The sequence below is a fragment of the Aquila chrysaetos genome, chromosome 18, assembly GCF_900496995.4.
Source record: "Aquila chrysaetos chrysaetos chromosome 18, bAquChr1.4, whole genome shotgun sequence".
Lineage (NCBI taxonomy): Eukaryota > Metazoa > Chordata > Aves > Accipitriformes > Accipitridae > Aquila > Aquila chrysaetos.
In genome coordinates, this window is record NC_044021.1 from 21742548 (window position 1) to 21751619 (window position 9072).

A 9072-nucleotide genomic window follows, 5' to 3' on the forward strand; every position below is an offset into this window, starting at 1 on the left:
GAGGCAATATGGGTGTCTAGGACCTAGCTCCCTATTACTTGCCATCATCTGAGTTGCTCTATTGAGTCTTTTTATTTCCTTGGTATCAAATAACAAATATTGGCAACACATTAGATTAGCTGAGTGATTATCTTTAATAAACTACTTCTTCTTAAAATGAAAAACATGACCATATCTTCTGCATTTCTTCAGTTTTGTCCAGTATGAATGCATTCAGAAAAAGTCCCATGTATTTATATATTTGTGTGCTTCCGTTTCTAGTCCCAGACTAAACTGGAACCGCCAGGAATTGGTGAACATAAAGATTCAGATTTGGGTCATATTTTAGGTGAGTTGCTCTATTTGAATGTTCTTTCTTGCTAGACTTTTAACTAGAATTTGTCTTTCACTAAATGAGATGGATTTGTAGGAGATTCCATAAACGAGGCTCAAATTTTTGGGTGAAAATTTTATCTCAGCTATGTTCTTTAAGAATATCTCTTGTTTTAAAAAAATTTTTATACCTGTCACGGGGGCCTAAAGTGTTAGAAATGTCTGTGGTGCACCAGTACAGGATGTAAAGTGATGTAGTGTACTGGGAAATATACTGTGAGATAGGGGGCGTATGGAATAGATGTTCTGTGGGCTTTGCTAACTAATCAGTTATTACCTGTTTGCCAGCAACCACGGTGGTCTGGATACAATGACCCGGCTTTATTTTGAGCTGTATGCTCCCAGGTTTATGTCTGAATCTGTGTTTTATGGTTTGCATCCATCTCTAAAATTAATTTACAGTAACACAGAATGAAAGTGCCTTTGCTATTTTGTTTTGTTTTGTTTTGTTTTTCTTCCAGTTTGAACAGAACATTTTTATTTTATTGTGAGGCATGGTGCCTGCTTACAGCTTCTGTTTCAGCCCTGTGGTATTTCAGCATTGAAAAGATTATGGAAGGCTTGTTTTAAAAATTCTTTCTCCACTGGTGGGAAAATGGCAAAACTTGGGAACATGTGCACTTTTCTTTTTTTCTTTTAATTATTTTGGCATGATTCATAGGACTAGATCTACAGCTGCTGGGGTTAGATGCTATTCATTAAAGGTACCGTAAAACAAAGAAAGCCCAAAACACAGATTCTAACTGCTCTGCTCAAAGCTACCTTGCCATTTTTGATGGTAAGTTTGGCTGAAAATTACGGGTTTCTTTCTTAACATGTACAGGCATAAATCAAGAGTAACCCTATCAAAATCAGTTCAATAACAATTGCTGGGTGTGATCAGACACCTGTACCTTTCACAATTTGCAAATAATATCATGATGCTTTGTCTCACATCTTATTATCAGAGAGTAGGAATCGTTGGTGTGCCTGAATGTAGGCACTTCATCACATATCAAACAAGAGTTAAATTAACCACCATGTTCTGAAAAGAATAACAAACCCAAGCGCATTTAACAAGCATGTCTTATGGAACTCCACTACATGGCATATGAAGATTATCTTTCAAATGAATGTTAGGGATCTTCAATGTGGATGTAATTATTAAATTGTATTGGTTGATCTGAAAATTCAGCAGAGGAGCTGCTATTCCTTGGCATTCTAATTATCTTACAGGATTTTTGTTTAGTGATTTATGTAGAATTCATCAATCAGAGTCATTTCTGTAGAAACAGTACTCTCTTTCTGGGTAGCCCTGTTGCTTTACCACCTTCTCAATTTGACATGTTTTTTCAAAATGGAAGGCTGTTTTTTAAAAAATCTTCAAAGATACCAAACTAATGGGTTTGAGGGGCACCAAAGAAAGACAGGAAAACAAAGACTGGCAGAACTCCTTATGAAGGAAGAAATGCTATATTTCTATTTCTTTTTAACCGATGTCTGCTAACCTATGTCCTGGGGATAATTGTACCTATGTATCAGACTTTGAATGGATACTAGTTAAGGTAAATACACCATTTCTTTTTTAGATTTCACACAAAAACTTTACCTGTAAAGTCCTTGTCCCTCCTCTTCCCCCTTGGGCTGTAAGAGGACATGCATGTCCTTGTTTCCAGTTCTACCCAGAACTGTAATTTGGATGGGCAAGATACTCTGGAGTAAGAATAAATGTATAGGTGTACTCCGGAGATGGAGTATGTGAAAAAAGAGTAAGAAATATTGCAAATCTCCTTGACTGGCACAGAGAACTCTGGTACAGGACAAATCCTAGGAAAGCTGAAGCTTTGGGGCTCTCAGCTGGCTAGAGAAGGAGCAGAAGGTCTGGGTCTCTTCTGTCACAGGAGCTTAGAAAAACACTACATAAGGGAAGAAAATTAGGGGATTTTGGTACATTGCTACCACAAAAGGATAAATTAACCAATCAATAAAAGGAAATTCAGCACCTGCCGCAGCGGCAGCACGGTAAGAGGTAAAGGATTTTGCCACAGAGCTTAATCCAGCTCCCACTGAGTTCCCTGGGAACTGAATTCAGCCTTTTCAAGTCAGAGCAAAGGAAGTTTTCCAAGCTGTTTGGAACATTTTTACTGCCATGAACAAAGCTACTGGGTAAGGCATGAGCAAACAAACAAAAAAACCCCAGATACAGTAATTACCAGCAGTGTACGAAGCTGTCTAACAGCAGGCAATAACAAAAAAACCACACGTCCTCTGCCGAATTGTTAAGCATTCGTCTCAGCAGCGTTTGTGACCCCATTGCATCTGCTTGCCACATACATTGTGTGAAGGCACTTGACTAGACCAAATGTTTCGGGAAAATGGACTTCAAGTGCCACATTCCTAATATTCTTGGGCAGAGAAGTCGGGAAATCTGAGAAGGAGTTTTATGGGCCAAATTTTCTGAGATTAATCCTCACGGGCCATACTGAAGATGCTGGGACCTGGCCTACATTTACTCCTGCCAAGGAGCACAGGGAGAACTTAGCAAGACCCACTTTGTGGAGGCCACATAATTTGAAGAGAAAATCTCAAGTTATATAACATTTTCCACATACCGTTTAGCCACCAGTGCACTTGCAAAAATAGTACCTTTGAGGCTGAAAAATTGGGGAAAATCAGCGAATCGATGACGCACTCTGGATGATGTCTCCAGCTCTTTTCCCCCTTGCTTGGTTAAACAGAACTTGGAGTACCTGTTTTTTAAAGCACCTCTCTCCCTCTCTCCCACCTGTGATTTCATGGTGTTTGAGTCTAACTTAGGTGGGATATGCTGGGAATTAACAGCAGTGCTGCCCAACACTTCTGCAATGTGAATTCAAGGGGCAGGGGAAAAGGCTTCTGGTGGCAGCACTTCTTAAGCAGCGCAGAGGGTTAACAGCCACCGGAGACACAAATGAGATAATGGAATAATCTTGGGCAATCCTAAAGTACTGGGAGAAACCAGGCTGGACAGAAAAAAACCCCAAACCAACCAACTTTCCTCTCTCCAGGGGATTTACACTGCCAAGCAACTTATTTTACGTCCATCTATGATGCGAGTGTGTTGTGAAATGTAGCTCACTTGCTAAACATTGTTTTGATGTGTTGTTTGGGACATGGGGAAAGAGAAATGGACTGCATTCAATCTCTATTAAAGCAGAGAGATGTCTTCCGCAGGATTTATTTTCAGAAGCTTTGCGCTAACTTCATTTTCTTATTAGCTGAAATTGCTAGCAAGACAGTTTTAGCAATGATGCTAAAAGCGTTCATGGAAAAGATGTGTCTGTCTGTGCTCAATGAATTGCCTACTGTTGTGTCAGCTTGGAGAGACCAGATCTTTACTATGGGATTTGGGGGTCTGGGATTAGGTCCTAGTGATAATTCACGTGGGAAAAATGTTTTATCGTATGTAATTACAGAAAGGCAAATATATAGGAAGACAGCAAGAAAGTGTTACAGGTAGTGATAGTTGCAGGGAAAAAAGGAATTTATAACCTGCAAGAAAATTCTGATATTAACATTTGTGATTGTTGAAAATTGAGAACAAAAAAATTAGGAAATTGAGTTTTTTAGGGATCAAAAGTCCAAAAGCATTATCTTGGAAATGTGCTTTTGTGGCATTTTTTATATCATCATGAAACAAGCTGAGAGATAAATTAAACCGATCCAAAACACAATGGGTCACCAGAAAAGCATATTTTCTGATCATGGTACAGTGAAGTTGAAGGTGGGGAGCATTATGCTCCCACTTTTCCCACAAAGGCCTAATTCCCTGTTTGGGCTACAACTCTCCAACTCTCATAATGCATCTGTAGGGACACAGTGCCCACGGCAAATCCTCTCCCTGAAGGAGGAGACTGCGGGGCATCACAGGAGGCATGGGCTCCTGGGAGGCAATGTGCCACTAAAAGGCAATTGGGCTAAAGCTGGAACTGCCGCAGAATGAACGGCTTAAGTCAGTCCAGCAATCTGAGGAATTCTGATTTGGAATAAGTCTGAGCCACAGAAAGCCTTTAATGATGATGTCTGTGACGGGAAAAAAAAAAAGAAAGAAAATTTTGACAAAAATAAGAACAAAATAATCTAGAAAAATTTCAGCGTTGTGGAAACTGCATTCTTCATGTGAAATTCACTCTGAGGAAGTGGGCTAGATGATCATTGTAGGTTTCTTCCAACGGAAATGTTCTATTTTATACTAAGTGCTACCAAGCCACCGTCTTGATAGTCTTCAGGATGTTAAGCTATAACTTCCAGGAACTTGGCAGTGCAGCTTTAACACTCATGGAGAAAGCCTTTTTTTCCCCACTCACTCTCCTGTGTGTATTATGTATTGCACAGGCTAAGGAACGCTGTATCTTTGCAGGAGCACTTGTTTGAAAGATTTGAGGAGTATGTGTAGAGAACCGGGCATCGCACAGACTGCACAATTTAGGCTGAAAAAAGTCCAGAGTTAGATCCTATCTTATCCTGCAGCCTTATCTCTAACACCTCCTCCCCAGAGGCGAAGCATGAGCTATAACCAGAGCACCCCAGCAGGGTGGGGTGGGTCATTACTGGCGGGTCATACAGGTACCCATCGCGATTTCAGGTCAGCTCGGCCCTCTAGGAAGGACCGCTCCAGGTTGCCCTCAACTCGTTTGAAGAGTCTGGGATGAGGTTAATTTGGAGGGCGGGGAAGGTTGTCTCAGCTGTAGCCTATGGAGAAAGACCTGCCATGTCTTGTGCTCCCTTTCGGGGTGAGCTAGGAGGAGAAGAACTGCATGGGATGCTGAGCTGGCTCTGAAGGAAACGTTGGCATTGATCAAGCTGTCACACTGATGTGTATGGAAAGCTGGACTTGGGGCTGCCCAGCTGAATTTCTTTAACAAAGCCAGTGCCTTTCAACAGCTCCACAATAATACTCTTTTTATTCACGTTTCTGTATAAACAGAATGTATAGGACCATGTTCCATCTGTCTATCTGTCTGTGCATCCCTGTCTCCAATAACTTGTGCTCATTTCAAGCAAATTTTACATAAGAGTAGCAGTTTCTAGGTATTTCTAAGTATTTGAGTTTGTTTGTTAGAGGTGACATACCAAACATGGAGCTACACAGAACATGCTAGCTGGACATGTTGTGATGGCTCATTTGCAAGATTACGCTGCTGCTGTTCACTCACTATTACCCTCACTTTCCCATTCCTTACTGCTTTTAAAAGCAGGATGAAGAGCAGGAGCAGCTGCTGCCAGGAAAGGAAACTGCAGGAGCCGGAGGGACACGCATGAGGGAGTGCGAAGATGCAGGCTTTCACTGCTGATGACCTTGGCTTCTAGCACATCCCATGCTCAGAGTAACTGCTTCTAGAGCTGGAAGGCATGGGGGCTGAATCTGTGCATCGCATTTAAGGCTCAGGGAGGGAAAAATATCTGCCCTGCTTAACAAGCTCAGTGAAAAATTGGTTAATTTCTACTTATGTTTACTCCAACCTCATGCGGGAAAAATACTTTCAGGAATTATTTTATTCCTTAAAAAAAGACCTACTCCTCCATAGCTATTAGAGGGACACAGGTCAGTACTTGTCTTGTCTCCCCTTTTGCTCTCTGCTGTTTCACACCCTCTTGAAAGCATTTTGCTCTGTGTCATTACTGATGGACCGTTGCTCTTGTTTTTACCACTCCGTAGGTGCAGCCCTTTTTCTCAGGAGTGATACGACAGAATGGTTTACCTTGGTGCAGTTTCCTCTCCAACCACCTCCTTGTCAAGAATAAGACCTGTTTAGGTGGCTGGTGCTGTTTCAGTTAGCTATGTAGTGGCATTAGCAGCTGTGTGTAAAACTTTCCGGTTTCTTTTGGAAACCTTACCCAGCGGGTGGAAGATATTGCCAAAAATGGAGAGTTAAACTAAATAAAATTAACTAAGTCCTCAAAAAACCCTGTCTGCCTTTCTGCAGTGATGACCTTTGCATAGACTCAGGAAAACCATTCATACTCAATTTTGTTCTTTGGTGCAGCTGCGTACAAACTGAGTTGGAAAACTGCTAAATAAAAATGACAAGAATCAACTCTTCTGCTAACCGCGTTATCAGGTGACCGCAGTAGAAGGGAGGTGGTGAAGAATCACACCCCAGGAATGCCCTCGGGAGCTGCTCGTGTCTGAGGCCGGTATGTAAAAAACCTGTCATTTCACAGGATGCTCCCTTGGCGTCACATTTTTCCTTCTCTCCCTATTTACCTTCCTTTATCTGCTCATGCTGCCTTTTCATTTCTCATTATTTCTTTTTTCTCTTTTTCTCCTGCCTATTTTTTTGTTTCCATTTTTACAGCTGGGATGAGAATCCGATAACTTCCCATTTGAACACTTGCTCCATCATATTGAATGTGCTAGGAATTACAAAAATTAAATGTGTCCATTTCTTGATGCTTTTAATTTGGGTTCTTTCTGCACATCCCCAAGGACAGTGAACGCTAAATGCAGTATGGCCAAACTTATATATTTAGGTTCATTAAGAGACAATCAGAAATTGCCTATAAAGTTGTTTCCTAATGGAAATATCTCTGGGGGAAGGTTGTTGGGGAATGATGTTTCTTTAATGTGGTAGACATGTGACATGCACAAAAATAAGTACTGAATATATTTGGCCAGTTGATTTCAGTAAAGGACAATTCCTGCATGCTGTTCTACACTACTGTGTGAATTATCCATGAATATTGCATTGGTTTTGTAGAGGAAATATGTAAAAGCATGAAAGTGATCATCAGCTGACCTCTGCTCCAAGCTGAACTGTGTAGTTTAGCAAGCAATGGGGAAAAGAAAGTTCTTTTCCAACTAGAATTTGATTGTGAAATAAATAAGAGGCTATTTCCATGCAAGCCTGTGAGCTAAAAGGGAGAGCAAAAACTTTTACATGCAGCAGAAAACAGCTAATTTTAAAGCTTTTAATAACCTTTTGGCCAAGACTAAGACTCTGCTTCCATTTCCATGGCCTGTATAGAGTCACGATGATCACAACTGGCTACATGGAGTGTTTCAATTTCAATGAAAAAATTAAGGCAAGATATTTTCTTTTTCCGTCCTCGATTTTTTTTTCCTAATCATTCCCAATTGACTCACCATTATGAACTTTTATGTATTGTGTTGTTAGGATTTAACCAGCTAGAAAAATGTAGATAGTAACTGCGGTAAAGAGCACACCAGGAGGACCAGGAGGAGCCAAGAACAAGGCATTCTCCTAGATGGAGTTCCCTCCTTCTCAGCCATAAGTCTCTCTGAGGGAAAAAGTGAAAAACAAATTAATAGAAATTAAAAAATCAGCCTTTGCACAACGATGCATAGCCTGGACTATGAGGAACGTAAGTGAATGAGAGGCTGAACTGTGTTCATTATCCACAGAGTGAAACAAGCCTGGTATCTTTTGGTACCTGCTTTAGTGAAGAAAGGTTAGAGCTCATTCACTCTATCTTGTTGCACGCTCTACTCATTTCAACTGTCTCCAGCTGAGGCAAGGCATTTGAGTAATATGAATAGAGGCTCTTATCCTGTGAGCAATTATACGTGGGTTTAAAGTAGCTGTAAGGCTCTAATGGCCTTACAAAAAAATTTTGCTCAGTATTCTGTGTTATAGCAGCTGTCTTATAACAAGAATATCCTATACGTACACAAGGTGTAACCCCTTTTTGATATACACACAACTGTTTTCAAGAATTCTCATTAATTAATATTACATAGGCTTGTTTCAGAATAAAATCTTTGGCTTCTATCTGACTGTACATATTTTTGGAAGGGACAGGTTTTTTTTCCCCTACTGTTCTTTTCCTTTGGCTTTAATTTCATTTGCTTTATTCAGACCTTAGGTCAAAGAATTTTTACATTTAATGTATGTATCCTAGTGGGGCTCTAAGCACATTTTTGAATCTGGGAATTTAGAAGGGCACCTCTATTTGATGTGTGGAGATGTATGCCTGCAAAGTCTCAGCCTGAATCATTCAAACCTGCAGGCCTTACGTTTGTGATCACACACATTTGCTAATTTGTGCACGTACCTATTGTTCCCTTTGATTTCAGAAGCTGAGGGAATTTAATGTCTGAATATGCTGTTCAGGACCAAACTGGAGGAACCCAGGCTTTGCAAATGCTGCCCTTGGTTCACACAAAGTTACCAAATAGCAAAATGAAGTGTCCTGTTCTTTTACTCTCTGTTGTAGGTGTCACCGTAACATAGCGATATCCCTCCCTTTTCTTGTAACAGCATCCTAACCGTGCCTTTGAAAGAGCTGAAGTCTTTTAGACCAGTAAGTTGTGTCTTTAGAACGTCCAGTAGAGCAACAGCTCCTGTTCTTCAACCAAAAGCAAAACAAATCCCCCCTTGTAATTAAGGTGGAACACACAGTCCTTATTTCTACCCCTTCTGTGTTATAATATTATAATGCAAGATGTCACTGTGTGCTTAACAGTGTTTCCCAAGCACAAATACTAGGATTGCCCAGCTCGTCTTCCCTCAGCACAGAAAGGCTAGGCTGCAGGCACCTCTCCCTGGCTATAACTGTGTTATGCCATGTGGTGCAAAATGGCTTCTGCCAGCAGTGCTGCAAACCTGCTTTTGTCTTGTACAGAAGAATTTTTGTAAGAGGTTTGATAAATTGTCTTGTCACACTTGGATTAAACTATTGATTTACCAACACCCTTTGTATGTTGACCCAAGAAAACAC

The 9072-nt window shown here is 40.7% G+C and overlaps 1 long non-coding RNA gene across 1 annotated transcript; it reads left to right on the plus strand.

The window, feature by feature from the left end:
* Positions 1-275: 275 nt before the first annotated feature.
* LOC115353067 lies at positions 276-8655 on the plus strand. Its single transcript, XR_003927400.1, has 3 exons — positions 276-328; positions 5589-6532; positions 8569-8655. It is a non-coding gene; the product is annotated as an uncharacterized LOC115353067 (long non-coding RNA).
* Positions 8656-9072: the final 417 nt, after the last annotated feature.